At 46.4% G+C, this 20,694-nt stretch overlaps 1 protein-coding gene across 10 annotated transcripts in view; it reads right to left on the bottom strand.

The window, feature by feature from the left end:
• The window catches only part of eva1ba (eva-1 homolog Ba (C. elegans)), a 111,015-nt gene that overhangs the window by 70,885 nt on the left and 19,436 nt on the right, over positions 1–20,694 (bottom strand). For 3 of the 10 annotated variants that reach the window (XM_038801508.1, XM_038801516.1, XM_038801540.1), the window contains exon 1: positions 9,744–9,966. The exons of 1 other annotated variant lie outside the window; for it this stretch is intronic. The gene's annotated coding sequence lies outside the window, so the exon portion shown is untranslated. Of the gene's footprint in view, positions 1–9,328; positions 9,598–9,743; positions 9,967–20,694 lie in introns of those variants that run through there. 6 more of the 10 variants (XM_038801489.1, XM_038801498.1, XM_038801529.1 and 3 more) reach the window with 4 other exon arrangements.

Genomic DNA, 20,694 nt, shown 5'->3' with positions numbered 1-20,694 from the left:
TGTTAGCGAGTCTACTACTGTTGCAGGCAGGGCATTACACACCCTTACTACTCTCTGAGTAAAGAACCTACCACTGACATCTGTCCTATATCTATCTCCCCTCATTTTAAAACTATGTCCCCTTGTGCTGGACATCACCATCCAAGGAAAAAGGCTCTCAATGTCCACCCTATCGAATCCTCTGATCATCTTGTATGCCTCAGTTAAGTCACCTCTTAACCTTCTTCTCTCTAACAGAAACAGCCTCAAGTCCTTCAGCCTTTCCTTATAAGATCTTCCCTCCATACCAGGCAACATCCTTGTAAATCTCCTCTGTACCCTTTCCAATGCTTCCGCATCCTTCCTATAATGCGGCGACCAGAACTGCACGCAATACTCCAAATGCGGCTGCACCAGAATTTTGTACAACTGCAACATGACCTCATGGCTCCGAAACTCAATTCCTCTACCAATAAAAGCTAACACACCGTACGCCTTCTTAACAACCCTCTCAACCTGGGTGGCAACTTTCAGGGATCTATGGACACTGAGATCTCTCTGCTCATCCACGCTACCAAGAATCTTACCATTAGCCCAGTACTCTGTCTTCCTGTTACTCCTTCCAAAGTGAATCACCTCACACTTTTCTGCATTAAACTCCATTTGCCACCTGTCAGCCCAGCTCTGCAGCGTATCTATGTCCCTCTGTAACTTGTAACATCCTTCTGCACTGTCCACAACTCCACCAACTTTAGTGCCATCCTCTACGCCCTCCTCCAGGTCATTTATGAAAATGACAAACAGCAGCGGCCCCAAAACAGCTTGGCGTCTTGGCGTCTAAACTTGGCGTCTTCTCACTTGAAGTCAGAAGATTAAGGGCTGATCTAATCAGGTTGATCTAATCAAGATGTCTACAATGATGAAAAGATGCAGTAAAGACTGAGAAACTATTTCTTATTTCTTATGGTGGTCGGTGTCGGTGGTGGGGGGGGGGGGGGATCGATAAGGGATTATGATGTCAAAACTACTCTCGGCTGTTCCAGAATGAAATCAGGAAGGACTTTATTTAACTCAAATAAAGTGTAAATCTGGAATTCTATCCCCAAAGGTTTGTGCCTAGGGGTCAAATAAAATCTTTAACACTAACGTCAGGAGATTTTTCTAACAGCGTCACAGGATTTGCTCATACGCCAATAGATGGTGTTGAGATGTAGGTCAACCATGACCTAACCAAATCGTGGAACAGAATCATGAGGCTGGCTGGCTTCTTCCTGTGCCTCGCTGTACTACTGCCATCTTGTCATTAATGCCTTGCACCAGAATGTGGCAGAACAAGTACAGAAGTGGACCACTAGGTTATTCACAATTAGCAACTGTAGACCCACCGCACATTGTCAATTTAAACACAAGCATTCAGGACAGGTTATCCTAGTAACAATGGCCGTAAGTCATGGTAAATATGGCAAAACATATAAATTAAATTTTTGCAGCAATCCTAATTTTGGGGATAAATCCTTACCGCACAGCTTGGAATGAGTCTTCAGAAGCAACAATTATATTTCAGGATTTTGGGACCATTTTGCCACAGAAAGGTTTGGGAATGTGTTGTATTTTATAAAGTTGTGGTTTTAAAACAAATGTCTAAAGAAGTTTTTGTTTAAAAACAAGAAAAGGGGTGGCTAAAATGCTAATGGTGAAACCATTGGGATTGTTTGGCCAAGATTGAAAAACAGAAACGATTCGCCAACCTGGCTTAATCACACTTGTGTTGGGAAGTCTCTGGCCCCTGCCCCTCAGCAGGAATTGTCTGACACAAGCCCACTCCTCTGACTGCCAGCATGGAGACAAGGTAAAGACACTGAAAGATTAGGGGCGCGATTCTCCCGAGTTACGAAAACTCGGGAAGCTGGCGTCAAAAACGGGCGCGTTTGACGCCAGCCTCCGCCCCCCCCCGACCGGGAACCGATTCAGCTCCCCGGTCGGGGCTAGTATCGCGCGGCCGTGAACTCCGGCATCACGGGCTTAACGAATTTCGTTAAGCCCGCTAGCCAGAGTTAGCGACGGCTGACGCGTCAGATGACGTCAGCCGCGCATGCGCGGATTGGACGACTCCAACCCACGTATGCGCGGATGACGTCATCGCGCTTGTGCTTGAAACCCGCGCATGCGCGGGCCGTTATGCCCCGCAGAAGCCCCGCGGATGTATCCATCGGGGCGGCGGAGGGAGAAAGAGTGCGCGGGGTAAGTACCCGCTGCCCGCGATCGGTGCCCACCGATTGCGGGCCCATGGCACCCTTGGCACGGCCGTGGTACGGTCGTGCCAATCGGTGCCATGGTTCCCGAGAACGGGACTTTACGGCCGTTTTTACGAACGGTCAGAGCAGGTGTGTTTTACGCTTGTAAAAACGGCCGTAATCGAGGTGGCCGAGCAGGTTCACTATTTTGCATTATTCTGTGAAATCGAACCCCAATCTTACTATTACTCTCTATGTTCACTTTCTGTTAGATAAAACCGCTTAAGGTTTCATTTTAGCCTCTATCTCACTAACGTTGACAGTCATCCTGCCTGCTAAAAGCACATAAGGACATCTATGAAGTACAGTCCATCCCATTTGTATGTTAAGGAAAATAGAACATAGAACAGTACAGCACAGAACAGGCCCTTCGGCCCTCGATGTTGTGCCGAGCATTGTCCGAAACCAAGATCAAGCTATCCCACTCCCTGTCATTCTGGTGTGCTCCATGTGCCTATCCAATAACCGCTTGAAAGTTCCGAAAGTGTCCGATTCCACTATCACAGCAGGCAGTCCATTCCACACCCTACATCATTAGGCTTCCTGGACAGTCATGTAACCAGACACTGTGCAGTGTGAATCAACTCATGGGTTTCCTCCCACAGTACAAAGACATAGAACATAGAACAGTACAGCACAGAACAGGCCCTTCGGCCCTCAATGTTGTGCCGAGCCATGATCACCCTACTTAAACCCACGTAACCACCCTATACCCATAACCCAACAACCCCCCCCTTAACCTTACTTTTATTAGGACACTACGGGCAATTTAGCATAGCCAATCCACCTAACCCGCACATCTTTGGACTGTGGGAGGAAACCGGAGCACCCGGAGGAAACCCACGCACACAGGGGGAGGACGTGCAGACTCCACACAGACAGTGACCCAGCCGGGAATCGAACCTGGGACCCTGGAGCTGTGGAGCATTTATGCTAACCACCATGCTACCCTGCAGGTTAGGTGGACCGACCAAACCAAATTGCCCCTTAGTGTCCAGGCTGTGCAGGTTAGGTTACGGGGATAGGACGGGGAGTGGGCCGAGGTGGGGTGCTCTTTCAGAGGGCCTCCTGCACTGTCGGGATTCAATGGGACAAAGAACTCTGGAACATTAACACTGGATCCATTTATAGGGAGTGACCAGTGACACTGAATTGGAGACAGTATCGACAGCAGACACAAACTTATTGCAGGTACTTCTGATAGATGCTGCGATGCTAATCTAAAAGTTACATGCTTCTCATGTGTCCCAGAGCAGTCATGGGAAAGGACTGCATGAAGTGGAGATAGAACATACAGTGCAGAAGGAGACCGTTCGGCCCATCTTGTCTGCACCAACCCACTTAAGCCCTCACTTCTACCCTATCCCCTTAACCCAATAACCCTTCCTAACATTTTTTGGTCACTCAGGGCAATTTATCATGGCCAATTCACCTAACCTGCACGTCTTTGGTCTGTGGGAGGAAACCGGAGCACCCGGAGGAAACCCACGCACACACTGGGAGGACGTGCAGACTCCGCACAGACAGTGACCCAGCGGGAAATCGAACCTGTGACCCTGGTGCTGTGAAGCCACAGTGCTATCCACATGTGCTACCGTGCTAGGTATCGAGTGGATCACTTCTCAGCCTTTTGGCTAAGATCAGGCGTAGGATCAAGCCCGAGATCAGATACAATGCCTGTTGTCAGCTTGGACCTAGTTTGTCCCTTTTGTGGGGACCATGAATAGGATTGAATTTGAAATTGTTTTTTGGAGCAAGCAAGGAGATGGATTAAGGACTCACCCTGTCCACTCTGGACATTGGCTTTGTAACTCTGAGAAAGGAATAAAATATTTTTAAAACACTGCATTCTAACCTCTACAGTACAGTTAAAGCTTTCACAAGGCTGCACAACTGAGGGGGGTTGTGACTAAGTTCAGTGCCAAATTGGCTTGTTCTGAAAAGTTTTCTTTGTGGAACTGCATAAATGTTATAACACAGAGGCAGCCCAACTTGACCTATGCCAGTGCTGGTGCTGATTTAACCCTTTCTTTTACGTAGCTTTTTCCTAAATGCATCAACGTTACTTGGCTTTAACTTAAAGTCAAGAAGTTTCTTCTAAAGTTCCTTTTGGATTTATGAGTGACTAACTCATAGAATCCATAGAATCCCTGCAGTGCAGAAGGAGGCCATTCAGCCCATTGCGTTTGCACCAACCTTCCGAAAGAGCCCATGTCCCACCCTATTCCCATAACCCCACCTAACCGGCACATTGTTGGACACTAAGGGACAATTTAGCGTGGCCAATCCACCTAACCTGCACATATTTGGACTGTGGGAGGAAACTGGACCGCCCGGAGGAAACCCACACAGAGATGGGGAGAAAGTGCAAACTCCACACAGTCACCCGACGTTGAAATCGAACCCGGGTCCCTGGTGTTGTGAGGCCGCAGTGCTAACCACTGTGCTGTGCCAGTTCTCTATTTCCAATTCTCTCCAGCTTTAACGAAGAGTCACCCAGACTCAACATTAGCACAGTTCTCTCTCAACAGATGCTGTCAGACCTGCTGAGATTTTCCAGCATTTTCAGTTTTTGTTTCAGATTCCAGCATCCGCACTAATTTGATTTTATCAATATTTATGGCCCTCGTTTTCATCTCCCCAGCAAGCAGAAAGATCTTCCGCTCATTTACCCTAACAATCCCTTTCATAATCTCAATGACATCTCTCAGTCTTCTCTTTTCATAGAAAAGAACCCTCTTGTTCTTTCTTTCCTGACAGCTGCATGTTCTCAGTCCTGTTATTATCCTTATAAATCTTTATTACACTGAGTATTGTGCTCCTCTACCATTTTTGTAATATGGGGACCTTCTGCCACTATATTAAGTGTGGTGTATAACTGAGTTTAAAGTAACTTTACTGCTTTTGCAATCTGATCATCTTGAACTGAACCACACTGCTTTGCTTCTATTGAATTTAGTGACTTTAACCTTCATCGTTACTTTAAATTTGTGAATCTGTATTTCTGAATATCTTTGCACCACTGCTCCAATTAGCCGTATATTTTCTAAGGAGAATGTAGTCCCATTTTTCCTTCAACCACCTCATATTTGCTGTTGATGCATCAATTCTGCAAGTTTATTAATGTCTCTGTTAATTGTATTTCAGCACAGTCTCTCAGTATTAACCACACCCCATAAATATGGTATTTTCCTTCTGATTCCAGAGTCCAAATTATTTATGTAAATACTGAGTCAAAAGAGGAGCCAGTGCTTTCAGACAACACAAAAAAGTGGCTCCAGGCTACATATTGGTGCCTAATATCAGAGAGTATCTGAGCACTATTGGCAGACAACTGGCAAAAGGTTACTGTTTAGAAAGAAATAATAGTGTATTTACAACCTCAGAATGATTCAAAGCATTTATATTTTGAACTTTAGCCCTGCTGTAATAGAAATGTGGCAGCCAATTTTCACACAGCAAATTCTCGCAAACAGCGATGCAATAATGAGAATAGGTATTTTGTTTTTAGTGAAGCAGGTTGAGGACATCAGGAGAATTCCCCCCAACTCTTTGGGGCAGCATGGTAGCACAAGTGATTAGCACTGTGGCTTCATACCGCCCGGGTCCCAGGTTCAATTCCCTGCTGGGTCACTGTCTGTGCGGAGTCTGCACGTTCTCCCCGTGTCTGCATGGGTTTCCTCTGGGTGCTCCGGTTTCCTCCCTCAGTCCAAAGACGTGCAGGTTAGGTGGATTGGCCATGATAAATTGCCCTTAGTGACCAAAAAAGGTTAGGAGGAGTTATTGGGATGGGGCTTAAGTGGGTCAGTGCAGGCTTGATGGGCCGAATGGACTCCTTCCGCACTGTATGTATGTTCTATGTCAATGGTACTGCTGTGGGATCTTTCATAACCACACGAGAATGACGCCAGACCTTGTTTTATGTCTCACCTCTAAGACAACGTCTTGAACAGTGCAACCATCCCTCAGCATTACACCGAAACGTCATCCTGAATTATGTGTCCAAGTCTCTGGACTGGGACCTGAATCCTTAATCACCTGACTTAGAAGAGAGAGTGCTGCCTATTGGGCCACGACTAGCATCTTAATCATGTTCCTGCTTTGGGGCCTCTCGATAATGAAATCCAACAGTCCTGCAGGTAAGTTAAACATCAAGAAGATCCAAGGCAGTGAGTCAAACTGTATTTCTTGGCAGAAATGAAAACGGAAGGATGCATCTGATGACTTTGCGGTCTACTATCTCAAAGTAGTTGTCCTGTTAAACGTCTTAAGTTCATTGTTTGGGAATCTTTGAAGCAGTGGCAATCATTCAGATGTTTGAACCTAGCTAAGTTGGTGTCTTAGTTCCCTGTGCTTATGAATTATGGAGGTGAGAAATTAAATATTTAAAACTCATGAAAATGAACTGAGTGACTATATCAGTAACAGATCAGTCACAATTCATCTGAGGGTAACTCTGCTACAATACCTTTTATATGGATGCACCAATAAAAGCTGTTTTTACAAATGACAAATGCATAATCTTTCCACTGTCATTCATACTCTACAGTGTCAATGCTGGGGTATTTTGGAACCAGTGGCAACGTAGACATGTGTAGAGCTGTCAATGCACCTTTGGGTTAGGCTTTCTGATTTCAGTGCAGTTAAGTGAGGGCAATCTATGTATAGCAGAGTCCAATACCAGTGCAGGGAACATCTTCCAATGCGAACAGAGCAGGGGGAGGCTGGTGCAGCATTGATTGGGGTGGAGGCAGGAGGAGGCGGGCTGCATTGGATAAGAGGAGCACACCGAAATCAGTATCCCAAGTAGCAGAATTAAAAAGGCTAGGCAGTAAAACAATTAATGTTTCTCGCAAACACGTTGCATTAGTGTTTGTCTGTCAGGTGGCCTATACGAGGGGCAAGGTGGCACAGTGATTAGCACTGCTGCCTCACAGCACTAGGGACCCAGATTCAATTCCGACCTTGGGTGACTATCTGTGTGGAGTCTGCACGTTTACTCCGTGTCTGCGTGGGTTTCCTCCGGATGCTCCGGTTTCCTCACACAATCCAACGATGTGCAGGCTAGTTGGATTGGCCATGCTAAATTGCCCCTTAGTGACGAAAAGCTTAGGTGGGGTCACGGGGATAGGGCGGGGCATAGGCCTATGTAAGGTGCTCTTTTGGAGGGTCAGTGCAGACTCGATGGGTGGAATACATGTCAGTCTTTGCACCATGACTGATTTTCTGCCAATCTGTCAATCTGAAGCATCACTGTTGCTTTTCTCCACCATGCTGCCTAATATCAAGTTTTACTATTAATGCAGGACAGTTACTGGAAATTGGAAGGTTTTTCTAAGCAGACAACTGCAACATCTAAATGATTCATTTTACTTGTCAAGACTCAGTAAATTTCACTGTTGCATCAAATTCATGGAATATTCTTTGCACTGATATTTCCTGTTTCCCCTTTGCCCCTTCCTGAAATTCTGCCAATTCAGTTCACAGCAAGAGCAAGCCAGCCCGCTCTGTTCAGGTAGTGAAGAGGTATGAAGTAGCAACATTTAAATAGCAAATTACATAGAGTGAGATTTTAACTCACTCAAAACCCGCTCATTTACACCAGAGCTAAAATCTTGCCTCTGTCGATTCCACGTTCACTCTCAAATTTGGTTCCTTTTCATTCCAGTTTCTCAGACCCCAGTCCCTTTAAATCCAGTGTCAGTTTCTCAGACACCCTGTTCCTTTAAATCCAGTGTCAGTTTCTCAGACGCCCCCTGTAACCTTAAAATCAAGTGTCAGTTTCTCAGACACCCCCTGTAACCTTAAAATCCAGTGTCGGTTTCTCAGACACCCCCTGTAACCTTAAAATCCAGTGTCGGTTTCTCAGACACCCCCTGTACCTTAAAATCCAGTGTCGGTTTCTCAGACACCCCCTGTAACCTTAAAATCCAGTGTTGGTTTCTCAGACACCCCCGTAACCTTAAAATCCAGTGTCGGTTTCTCAGACACCCCCTGTACCTTAAAATCCAGTGTCGGTTTCTCAGGCACCCCCTGTAACCTTAAACAATAGAACAATAGAACAGGCCCTTCGGCCCTCGATGTTGCGCCAACCTGTGAAACCAATCTAAAGCCCATCTACACTATTCCATTATCATCCATATGTTTGTCCAATGACCATTTAAATGCTCCTAATGTTGGCGAGTCCACTACTGTTGCAGGCAGGGCATTCCATGCCCTTACTACTCTCTGAGTAAAGAACCTACCTCTGACATCTGTCCTATATCTATCTCCCCTCAATTTAAAGCTATGTCCCCTCATGCTAGCCATCACCATCCGAGGAAAAAGGCTCCCACTGTCCACTCTATCTAATCCTCTGATTATCTTGTATGCCTCAATTAAGTCACCTCTCAACCTTCTTCTCTCTAACGAAAACAGCATCAAGTCCCTCAGCCTTTCCTCATAAGATCTCCCCTCCATACCAGGCAACATCCTGTTAAATCTCCTCTGCACCCTTTCCAATGCTTCCACATCCTTCCTATGATGAGACGACCAGAACTGCACGCAATGCTCCAAATGCAGTGTCGGTTTCTCAGACACCCCCTATCCCTTAAAATCCAGTGTCAGTTTCTCAGACAACCCCTGTAACCTTAAAATCCAGTGTGTCTCAGACACCCCCTGTAACCTTAAAATCCAGTGTGTGTCTCAGACACCCGCTGTAACCTTAAAATCCAGTGCCAGTTTCTCAGACACCCTCTGTAACCTTAAAATCCAGTGTCAGTTTCTCAGACACCCCCTGTTAACTCGGCAAAGGGAAGTAAACGAGAGCTGCTACCCGCGCAGTCACCTCACACCTCACCCGGCAACACATCACAGACCACAAATAATGGGACACCATTCATTCCTTCAACTCATGCTGGACTGAGATTTTTCTTTTTGACGCTATGTTAGTTCTGATTTGGTGTCCCCCCCCCCCCCCCCCCCGCCCCACACCACACACACACACAGTCTTCAAATACCACTCAGTGGTTACTAAAATAAATCGACAGGAAAGTCAAAACTATCTGCCAACTTACCGATCTTTAAAAAATCCACAGCCCCGTCTGCAGCTCAGCAACCCCAAAGCAACTTCTTGTTAGATCTTCAAGTTCAGGGGAGCCACCTCTGTGCTCTACCTCAGCAGCCTGGCAGTGTGCAGGCTGTGATGCTCAACAAGGCTTACAGTGAAGCAAAAAATAAAGTGTCCCTGCCCTCGCACTGCCCGCAGGAAACTCTCTCTCTCTCTCTCTCCCAGACAGCAGCTTGCAAACTGAAGGTGGACCCACTTCCTTCCAGATGTTCCAGACACCCATTAGCTAATTGCAGAGACTGGTGGGAGAGGGGAGGGAGGAAGTGGGGAAGGAAGGAAGGAATGTTGACTCCACATAACTTGGAGGAGGAGGAGGGGGGGGGGCGCTAGGCAAAAAAAAAAGGGCGCAAGTACTCACTCACCAGGTTAGCAGCAGCTCCCTCGGAGCCTCTCTCCTTTTGCTTGCTGCCTTGTCCTCGCTGAGCTGGGGAATCTAGTTGACAGGAGCCCTTAGGCTGGCAATTGGGAAGAGAAGAGATCTGTTTAGCATTAAGGCAGCAGCAGCAACAGGAAATACTTGCCAGAGGGGTTTGGTGTATTCCCCTATGCTGAGTGCAGTTTACACACTGTGTCTTATTTCATAGTCTCCCCAGGTCCAAGCCCTGGTACTGAGTGTAATGAATGTCTATTTTAACCCGCAGCCGCTGGAACATTTTCTGCTTATTTGGGGGAGGGGGTCGGCGGGAGGAGAAGACGTCACAGAGAAAGTTAGGGAAATGTTTATAGATTCACTTTGTACAGCGCTGTTGATAACTGCAGCCCCAAATGAACAAATGATTTCAGTTAATCATGAACTGGGAGCAGCAATAGGCCACTCGGTCCCTCGAGCGAGCCTCCCGACCACTCAATAAGATCATGGCTGATCTGATTGTAACTTCAACCCCCACGTTCCTGACCTACCCCGATAACCTTTCACCCCCTTGTTAATCAAGAATCTATTTGGCTCTGCCTTTAAAATATTCAAAGACTCTGCTTCCGCCATAGAATCCCTACAGCGCAGAAGGAGGCCATTTGGCCCAGCGAGTCTGCACCGACCCTCCGAAAGAGCACCCTACCTAGGCCCACTCCCCATCCTATCCCCTTACCCCCATTGAGCTACACATCTTTGGACATCAAGGGGCAATTTTAGCATGGCCAATCCACCTAACCTGCACATCTTTGGGCCACCTTTTGGGAAAGAGTGTTTCAAAGACTCATAACTCTATGAGAGACATATTTCTTGCCTCCACGAGGCGGCACGGTAACACAGTGGTTAGCACTGTTGCTTCACAGCGCCAGGGTCCCAGATCCGATTCCCGGCTTGGGTCACAGTCTGTGCGGACTGTGCACGTTCTCCCTGTGCCTGTGTGGGTTTCCTCTGGCTGCTCCCACAAGTCCTGAAAGACGTGCTGTTAGGTGAATTGGACACCTAGCTGAATTCCCCCTCAATGTGCTCGAGCAGGCGCTGGAATGTATCGACTGGGGGATTTTCACAGTAACTTCATTGCAGTGTTAATGTAAGCCTACTTGTGATAATGAAGAGTATTAAACTTTTGTGCAGTTTTCCTAAGTAATGTTTAATTAAATACTGGTACAAATTATTGTTTTAATTTAATGTATCCTCACTCAAACTTCCATGATCTGTGTTTAAATTGAGCTGAAAAACTGATGGGACAAAGTTCCCTTTCTTGTGGCTGCATTTGAGGAGGTTCAGGTTCTCCCGAGTGAGCATGGCTCCATAATGCAGTAAGAAGTGCCCTATTTTGGCAGCAAGTTGACTGCCTCACTCAGACTGGTGCAGATGGTGGAGAATGGAATAATGCCACAATGGTGCTGTTGAGGTTGAAGCTTTATCAGTGTTTAACTGCTAAGTCGGGCATCACCTGTAAGGGGAAAAAATACTGTTTCAGACAGCCTGTGATCATTAGATTGTTCTGTCAAAATAACAGTGAGACTAATGCTGCGTGCAAATTTTGATAATGCTGCATCTTCAGGTGAGGGGAAATGAAAGTTTAGGTGCAAATATGCAAAGTTCCTGGCAGAGCTGGATTGCCCCACGACTAACATGCGCAGAACAAATGAAGTTGTTGTATTCGCATGAGAAACATGAATTAAGTTTGCAGCCAATATTTAAGTCTAGTAATTATAAGTAAAAGTACCTTTCAACAATGTGATCTGTTAACAACCACATATTAACCTCCCTGGCACTGAAAATTGACTACTGCATGTGTGGACTCTCCTTCCTTCAGGTTATAAATAGTTGGAGAACTTAAAAATGTGAAATTTTAATTTTATACATTTCTTCTTACTTTTCCTTTGCCTTTCTAATCTCCCACTCTCTTAACCCAACTTTTATTCCCCTTTCCATTTATCTTTCCCAATCTGATTTAAGATTTTTTTTTCTTTTTTTTTACATTTTTTTATTGGAATTTTTTGCAGAAAATATAACAAAAAGTATAGCAAAAAGCAGTAATATGCAACTAACAGCCCCATAACACCCACAATTCCCCCCATACCGTAACATCACATGTATCACATTCCCCCACCCCCCCCCCCAAACAAGAGAACTTAACCATAAATTAAAATTAGATAAATCAAATTTAAATAAAATAAGCTAACATAATCAACGCCCCCCCCCCCCCCCCCCCCCCCCCCCCCCGGGTTGCTGCTGCTACTGTCCCAGTACCCTATCGTTGAGCCAGAAAGTCGAGGAAAGGTTGCCACCGTTTAAAGAACCCTTGCACCGATCCTCTCAGGGCGAATTTAACCTTCTCAAGCTTAATAAAGCCCGCCATGTCATTGATCCAGGTCTCCACGCTTGGGGGCCTCGCGTAATCTGATTTAAGATTGAACTCACCCGCTATGGTTCATTCAGTTCCCAGATGTTATCTCCCTCACTGCACATAATTAGTTCACAATTTCAGTGTTGTAGACATCTATGACTCTAAGTCAGGATGGTGTGCAGCTTCGAGGGGAACCTGGCAGTGGTGGTGTTCCAATTGGAAAGCTACAATGTAGCTCACTGTGTCCCAATTCACTTGTTTTGAGCATACAAACGCTTTACATTTTTTGCGCAGCCGTGCATGCATCTTAACATCAAGGTTGCTGACATGTGAGGAGGAAGTTTTTGGGTTGCTGTGCAATTGTTCAGCTTTGGAGTGAACATTGATTCTCTGTCCTTCTTCTAGTTGTCAGAGATTGTGGGCTTGATACAACTAAGTGCTAACTGACTGAAATACATTGCCCAGGTTGAGAAGAAATCCTAGATTATGGAGGATAATTGAAGACGGTGTTAAACCTTTTGCATGCAATGCACACTCCATGTTGTTCAGTACAATGTATTGACACTACTCAAAATCCTTTTGCTTCCGATTTTAGCAAGGCTATTTGTTCCATATAGTAATGGCCACTAGCTTCTACTAAATTATTAGCCTATAGACGTGGCTTTTTATAGCTGGAAATAGATCAGTTCCTTTCTCCTGATTATCTCAAAGAAGCCTTCCTTCTCCACTTGACTGTCATAGTTAAATCCTGATTTGGTTCTTTCGTGCATTTTCACTTCAATGTTTCCCATCTCATGCAGGAAAGGCCCCAAAAATAATTTGATGAAAGGTCATTTCAAAATCCGTTCTTCTTGGGTGCATTCCAACGCCACTCCCTGAGGGTTCCTGTGTGGAATTTTCCCTTGAATGTCACAGCATGATTTGACAGGAATCAGCTTCACTGAGTGTGGCTCTTGTGCATCATGGGGTTGTGCACCATCACTTCATGGCTCAGAGACACACTTTATCCGGAGATCATTATCATATTGTAAACAGAAAGTCAGCAGTGTTCCAATTGTCTTAATTATTTTCTCTTTTTTTCCTTCTATTGCTACCTGATCTTCTGGGTTCCCAGAAGCTACTAATATTTTGCCCATGGGACCATTCTTCATTCGTGTGCCTTGGCAATGATGAATACTTAACCAAGTGGGCCACTATAGTCCAGATTCGCTCCTGCATCACTCCACAGGTGACCGTGACAGGACGCCACCAGAAGAGTCACAGGTTAGGCCAATGGCCCCAATACCCTGGGTTATGACTTTAGTTAGAATCCCTGATTGGTCGTTTAAAAGTGAAGCTTTTGCCTATCTCCAGTACAGGCATTGGCGTATGACGGAATGTGGCCATTGACACAGGTCGGGGATTCACACATTGTGAATACCAGCTTTCCCAGTCCTCAGTGGGAACACCAGATGGGTTGTCATACCTGGTCAGTCCCAGAATACCATGCTAGCAAGTGGAACATCAGAAGCCTGGGTCCCCAAAGAAATAGCAGGAAATTTGACAAAATGGCAATACGGTAATCATCAAGCAATCTGTCTTCTTAGACCCTGGCCGAAGAACAAATATTGACCAGGACACTATGTAGAGCTCCTCTGCTCTTTTTGAAATAGTAAAGAGGATCTTTTCCGTGAGAGGAAAGATGGAACCTTGGCTTATTGCCTCATCTGAAAGAAGGCATCTCCAACAGCGTAGCACCCTCTCAGTTCTGCACCAGAGGAACAGTCTGGGTTTTGTGCTCAAGACTCTAGAGGCCTCAGAACTAATTTCTCCCTCTGCCATATTTGCCCCTCATAGGAATGCATTAATGCTGGGACCTGGGATATGTATGGCGACACAGATGAGAACTTCTTCCTTGCACACTACGGGAACACATTGAAATGAGGAACCAAACATGACTCGAGCCTTGAACAGAAGCAGCACGCATTGGACACAGATGAGCTTGTGATTTTCAGCAACTGAATTCCTCAAAGAAGAAACACATCATCCCAACACATGCAGAATCAATTTATATGGCTCTTTGGGAAGTCATATAAATCAGTGAGCAAAAATCACATACATGGTAGATGATAGGTCTGCAAGCAGAAAGCCACTTTTTGACAACTCTGATTTAATACGCCAAGGGTCACAAGCTTAAACACTTTTGCCCTACAGTTGTAAGATGTGATGAAATAAAGTTTCCATTCATATTGGCTTATTTCCCCATGAGTTCTCAAATTCATAAGCAGATGGTGCCGGGAAAATCTGAATAAATACAAAGCAAGATATTTCCTCTTGTGGATGAGCCCATAATTAGGGGGCACTGTCTCAAAATTAAGGGTCGCTCTTTTAGGACAGAGATGATTAGAATTATTTTCGCTGAGGATTGTGCGACTTTGGAACACTCAACCTCAGAAGGTGGTGCCATTGAATGTTTTTAAGGCAGAGATAGATAGATTCTTGTTAGGAAAGGGAATCAAAGGTTATCGGGGGTCAATGGGAAGGTGGAATTCGAAACAAGCGGATCAGCCATGATCTATTTGAATGGCACAGCAGGCTCAAGGGGCCGAATGGCCTACTTCTGCTCCGATTTTGTCTGTCTTATGTAAAACACACATCTATCCAATACTCAGCTGTCACAACAAATAGCTTTTATACAGTCCCTATAATGCCAAACAATTGTAAAGACAGGAAAGTAGATAGAAGTGGTACAATTTTAAAGGGGGTACAGGAACAGAGATTTGGGGTGTATGCATCCAAATCTTTGAAGATGGTAGGATACGTTGACAAGGCTGCTTTAAAAAAAAAAGCTTCTAGACCCTGAGTTTTATAAGTCGAAGTATACAAAAGCAAAGGAGGTACGCCAAAACTTTACAAAACACTGGTTAGGCCTCAGCTGAAGTGCTGCGTCGTATTTGGGTGCCACATCTTAGGAATGATGTTGAGACCTTGGAGAAGATGTAAAGGATATTTACCAGAATTGTGCCAGGGATGAGGAACTTTGGTTATGTGGAAAGACTGGAGGAAGCTAAGAGGAGATTTAATAGAGGTGTTCAAAATCATGAATGGTTTTGATTGAGTGAATAAGAAGAAACTATTTCCAAGGACATGATGTTCGATGAGCAGAAACCAATAATATAAAATAATTATATAAGGAACCAACAGGAAAATAAAGAGGAATTTTGCACATGGCGTTATATTGTTATATTACTCTTAAAGAGCGAAGAGCTAATTGTTATGTGACAATATAATCCCAGCTTGCAGTTTTCGATGTTGCACTGCTGAGTAATAATAAAGAACAAAGAACAAAGAAAAGTACAGCACAGGAACAGGCCCTTCGGCCCTCCAAGCCTGCGCCGACCGTGCTGCCCATCTAAACTAAAATCTTCTCCACTTCCGGGGTCCGTATCCCTCTATTCCCATCCTGTTCATGTATTTGTCAAGATGCCCCTTAATCGTCATTATCGTTCCTGCTTCCACCACCTCCTCTGACGTTCCAGGCACCCACCACCCTCTGTGTAAAAAACTTGCCTCGTACATCTCCTCTAAACCTTGTCCCTCGTACCTTAAACGTATGCCCCCTAGTAATTGACCCCTCTACCCTGGGAAAAAGTCTCTGACTATCCACTTTGTCTGTGCCCCTCATAATTTTGTAGACCTCTATCAGGTCTCCCCTCAACCTCCTTCGTTCCAGTGAGAAGAAACCAAGTTTATTCAACCGCTTTTCATAGCTAATGCCCTCCATACCAGGCAACATCCTGGTAAATCTCTTCTGCACCCTCTCTAAAGCCTCCACATCCTTCTGGTAGTGTGGCGACCAGAATTGAACACTATACTCCAAGTGTGGCCGGACTAAGGTTCTATACAGCTACAACATGACTTGCCAATTCTTATACTCAATGCCCCGGCCAATGAAGGCAAGCGTGCCGTATGCCTTCTTAACTACCTTCTCCACCTGTGTTACCCCTGTCAGTGACCTGTGGACCTGTACACCTAGACCTCGCTGCCTGTCAATATTCCTGAGGGTTCTACCATTCACTGTATATTCACTACCTGTATTAGACCTTCCAAAATGCATTACCCCACATTTGTCCGGATTAAACCCCATCTGCCATCTCTCCGCCCAAGTCTCCAAAACTCCAAATAATGTATCAATCTCCCTGTCTGCCAGTCAAATTAAAAACAGCAAGAAATACACTCCATGAAGATCCAGCATTTTGAGACTGAACGGTGATTATGACTAACTTACGGGAAGCTGAAAATATAACAGTGTGTTGAGATCCGGAATGCTCATTCTGAAAGGGTTCAGTAGTAACTTTCAATGGGGAAACTAGGTAAAAACCTGAAGGGAAACAAACCATGTACTGTAGAGAAACCGAGGGAGTGGAAATATAATAACAATAATGATTAAGGCATTGGGCCGCTTTGGATACATTTTTCAAGAGCCAGAATACTCAGTCAAATGTTGCCCTATTGCTGTATGATTCTCTGATTATAAGCAATGGATATAGGAGGTGACTGACAGTTTCCTTGAAAATTGAAGTTTTAAGAGATTTTTCCAAAAATATAAGTGCAGCAGGAATTGAAGAAATTTCAACACCATCCAAACAGCAGTAACCAAGCTGCTGAATACTCGAATATACTGGTTGGGCTGAAGGGTATGTTCAACAAAAGACCAGCGTTCAGAAGCAGAAGGGCAGAAGAGGAGCTTGAAGACTGCAGGAGGTTATAGGGATAGGGTGAGGCAATACTGAGAGATACTTGAAAAGATTAGGGATTATGTATTGAATGGATTGTGGACAGAGAGCCACTGTAGCTCAGTGTGTCTGGGGAAGGATACAAACAGCAGACTCGTGTACGGTTTAATCTTTATGGAAAGTGAACGATGGAAAGCAAGAATAGCATAGGTGTAAACAATTCCAGCTGGGTGATGAATAGTGTAAGAAATGGTTTTTGAGGCAACGAGCTGATGGAGGACAGTGATGGGCAGTGATTAGAGATTGGAGTATTGATACCTTTTTATTCTTTTATGGGGTGTGGGTGTCGCTGGCTAGGCCAACATTTATTGCTCATCGCGGTGGTGGTGATGAGTCACCTTCTTGAACTGCTGCAGTCCATGTGGTGTAGGTATACTCACAGTGCTTTTAGGGAGGGTTCCAGGATTTTGATCCACTGACACCAAAGGAACAGCGATATAGTTTAAAATCAGGATAGTTGTGGCTTGGAGTGTTACCTCCAGATGGTGGTATTCCTATGTGTCTGTTGCCCTTGTCCTCCTTGGTGCAGAGGGTCCGGGGTTTGGGAGGTGCTGTTGAAGGAGCCTTGGTAAGTTGCTGTAATGTATCTTGTAGATTTTACATATGGCTACCACTGTATATCTGTGATGGAGTTAGTGTATTTCGAAGGTAGATGGTGTACCAATCAAACAGCTTGCTTGGCCTGGATGGTGTCAAACATCTTGTGTTGTTGGAGCTGTACTCATTCAAGGAAGTGGATTGTTTTTTATCACACTCCTGACTTGTGCCTTCTAGATAGTGGACTGGCTCTGGGGAGTCAGGAAATGATTTACCCACCTTAGGATTCCTAGCCTCTGACCTGCTCTCGTAGCCACAGTATGTATATCATCGGCTGGCATGGTAGCACAGTGGGTAGTCACTGTCTGTACGGAGTCTGCACGTTCTCCCCGTGTCTGCGTGGGTTTCCCCTGAGTGTTCCGCTTTCCTCCCACAAGTTCCGAAACATGTGCTTGTTCGGTGAATTGGACATTCTGAATTCTCTCTCAGTGTACCTGAGCAGGCACCGAGTGTGGCGACTAGGGGCTTTTCACAGTAACCTCATTGCAGTGTTAATGTAAGCCTACTTGTGACACAAATAAAAGATTATATGGCTAATCCAGTTCAGTTTATGGTCAATCCTAACTGCCCAGGATGTTGATAGTGGAGGATTCAATGACAGTAATGCCACTAAATGTGTAAGCGCCCTTCCTGTTTGTTCTTGTTTATTCTATTTTTGCTGTTACATTTTTCGCCCATGGTTCTATAATGGACCTGTGACTTTACGGCAAAGCAGCCTGTAGTTTTAATTCAAACAGAAGAATCCAGAAGGCTGTGCTGTTTTGGACTGGCTGGTGTCAGTGATGGACTGGCTGGTGTCAGTGATGGACTGGCTGGTGTCAGTGATGGACTGGCTGGTGTCAGTGATGGACTGGCTGGTGTCCGTGATGGACTGGCTGGTGTCAGTGATGGACTGGCTGGTGTCAGTGATGGACTGGCTGGTGTCAGCGATGGACTGGCTGGTGTCAGCGATGGACTGGCTGGTGTCAGCGATGGACTGGCTGGTGTCAGCGATGGACTGGCTGGTGTCAGCGATGGACTGGCTGGTGTCAGCGATGGACTGGCTGGTGTCAGCGATGGACTGGCTGGTGTCAGCGATGGACTGGCTGGTGTCAGCGATGGACTGGCTGATGTCAGTGATGGACTGGCTGGTGTCAGTGATGGACTGGCTGGTGTCAGTGATGGACTGGTTGGTGTCAGTGATGGACTGGCTGGTGTCAGTGATGGACTGGCTGGTATCAGTGATGGACTGGCTGGTGTCCGTGATGGACTGGCTGGTGTCAGTGATGGACTGGCTGGTGTCAGTGATGGACTGGCTGGTGTCAGCGATGGACTGGCTGGTGTCAGCGATGGACTGGCTGGTGTCAGCGATGGACTGGCTGGTGTCAGTGATGGACTGGCTGGTGTCAGTGATGGACTGGCTGGTGTCAGTGATGGACTGGCTGGTGTCAGTGATGGACTGGCTGGTGTCCGTGATGGACTGGCTGGTGTCCGTGATGGACTGGCTGGTGTCAGCGATGGACTGGCTGGTGTCAGCGATGGACTGGCTGGTGTCAGCGATGGACTGGCTGGTGTCAGCGATGGACTGGCTGGTGTCAGCGATGGACTGGCTGGTGTCAGCGATGGACTGGCTGGTGTCAGTGATGGACTGGCTGGTGTCAGTGATGGACTGGCTGGTATCAGTGATGGACTGGCTGGTGTCAGTGATGGACTGGCTGGTGTCAGTGATTGACTGGCTGGTGTCAGTGATGGACTGGCTGGTGTCAGTGATGGACTGGCTGGTGTCAGTGATGGACTGGCTGGTGTCAGTGATGACCCAGTTTGATTGATTTGGCTGATGGCCAATGAATAAGCCCAAAAGGCTGTGCTCTGCCCAGATACAGGTGGTGGTTGGATCTGATCCTAATAGAATATTTCAGGGATTCAAGCGTTAAATTTTGATATCAGTTTGATTGAAACAGTACAGGGGTCTGGATGAAATTATGTACAGGGAAACCTTTACAGGCTGTGCTAAGAGAGATTGACCAACTCTCTCTACAGAAAAGGCAGAGGCCTGGAAATAAACCATGAACTGAAAGTAAATTTTGATATGAAGCAAAGGGAAAAGCTATGGGTAATGCATTTTGAAACTATGGAGAAGGTCATGACAGGCTGCAAACTGAGGACTTTGATCAGCGAGAAAGCTGTGAGGAATGTGTGATAAAGATCCACCACCTGAAACAAAAGCTCTTGGGTGGGATTCTCCGTTGGCCGATGCCGAAATTGAGGCGTGCGATCAGGTGGAGAATAGCTCCTGACGCCGAAATCGCAATGCTCTGCCTCCTGAAGCGTCAATGCGCCGCACGGCGTGCGTAGTTGAAACCCTGTTCGCACCTCATTGGTGGGCCCACCCCCGTGCTCCGCCTCTGATAGGCCGTGTTCCCGACGGCACGGTCCCCGTATGCTCTCACTAATCGGGAACTTGGCATGGTGCTGAGAGAGAGAGGGCATACAGACAGTATCCAACACCGCCATACTTCGCCGACAATCGTGCTGCTGACCCGGGGGGGGGGGGGGGGGGGGGGGGGCTTCTGCCAGGGCCGAGGGGAGCAGTGAGGGTGGCCAGGAGCTGGGCTGTGGGGTCAGTGCGGAGAGGAACGTAACACCATTACCACTACTGGCAGAGCAACCATGCGATCGCATACAGCCGCTCTCAACCTGGTGCCCTGGGTTGTATCGGTGACCCCCCCCCCCCCAGGTGCAACCCCCCTGGGTGCCCTCTGGCCCCAGCTGACCCATCAGCTGTATGGGTGCTCCAGCACAATCTGTCCCATCTTTTCGGCCATGATCAGTGTGTATGGGGCTGTATAGTTTACGCGCGGCTGCAGCTGGTCAGCCCTGCGAGTGTCCATCATGGACCCGGCTATTCCCGCACCATTTTTCGTGTGTTCTGCTGGTGTTCCACACGGCGCCAACACTAGCCCCTCACCAGTCGTGTAATCGGTGCGGGTTTGCCGCCAAATGTTCTGACGTAGAACTCCACGGATCCTCCATTGGCGTCAGCACTTAGACTCGGGAATGGAGAAGCCAGCCACTAAAATTTAAACTTCATCCTATTTATTTTCAACCTCCCCCTGCCCCACAATTCTGTGTTTGTCTGTCCTGCGTGTGTGGGTAGAGGGTGGTACAGTTAAAGAGGTAGTAGGTTAGCTTGCTGCTAC

This window comes from Scyliorhinus canicula, chromosome 1 (genome assembly GCF_902713615.1).
Source record: "Scyliorhinus canicula chromosome 1, sScyCan1.1, whole genome shotgun sequence".
Classification (NCBI taxonomy): Eukaryota; Metazoa; Chordata; class Chondrichthyes; order Carcharhiniformes; family Scyliorhinidae; genus Scyliorhinus; species Scyliorhinus canicula.
Note: the sequence above shows the minus strand (reverse complement) of the source record. Positions and strands in the feature narration are given on the sequence as shown.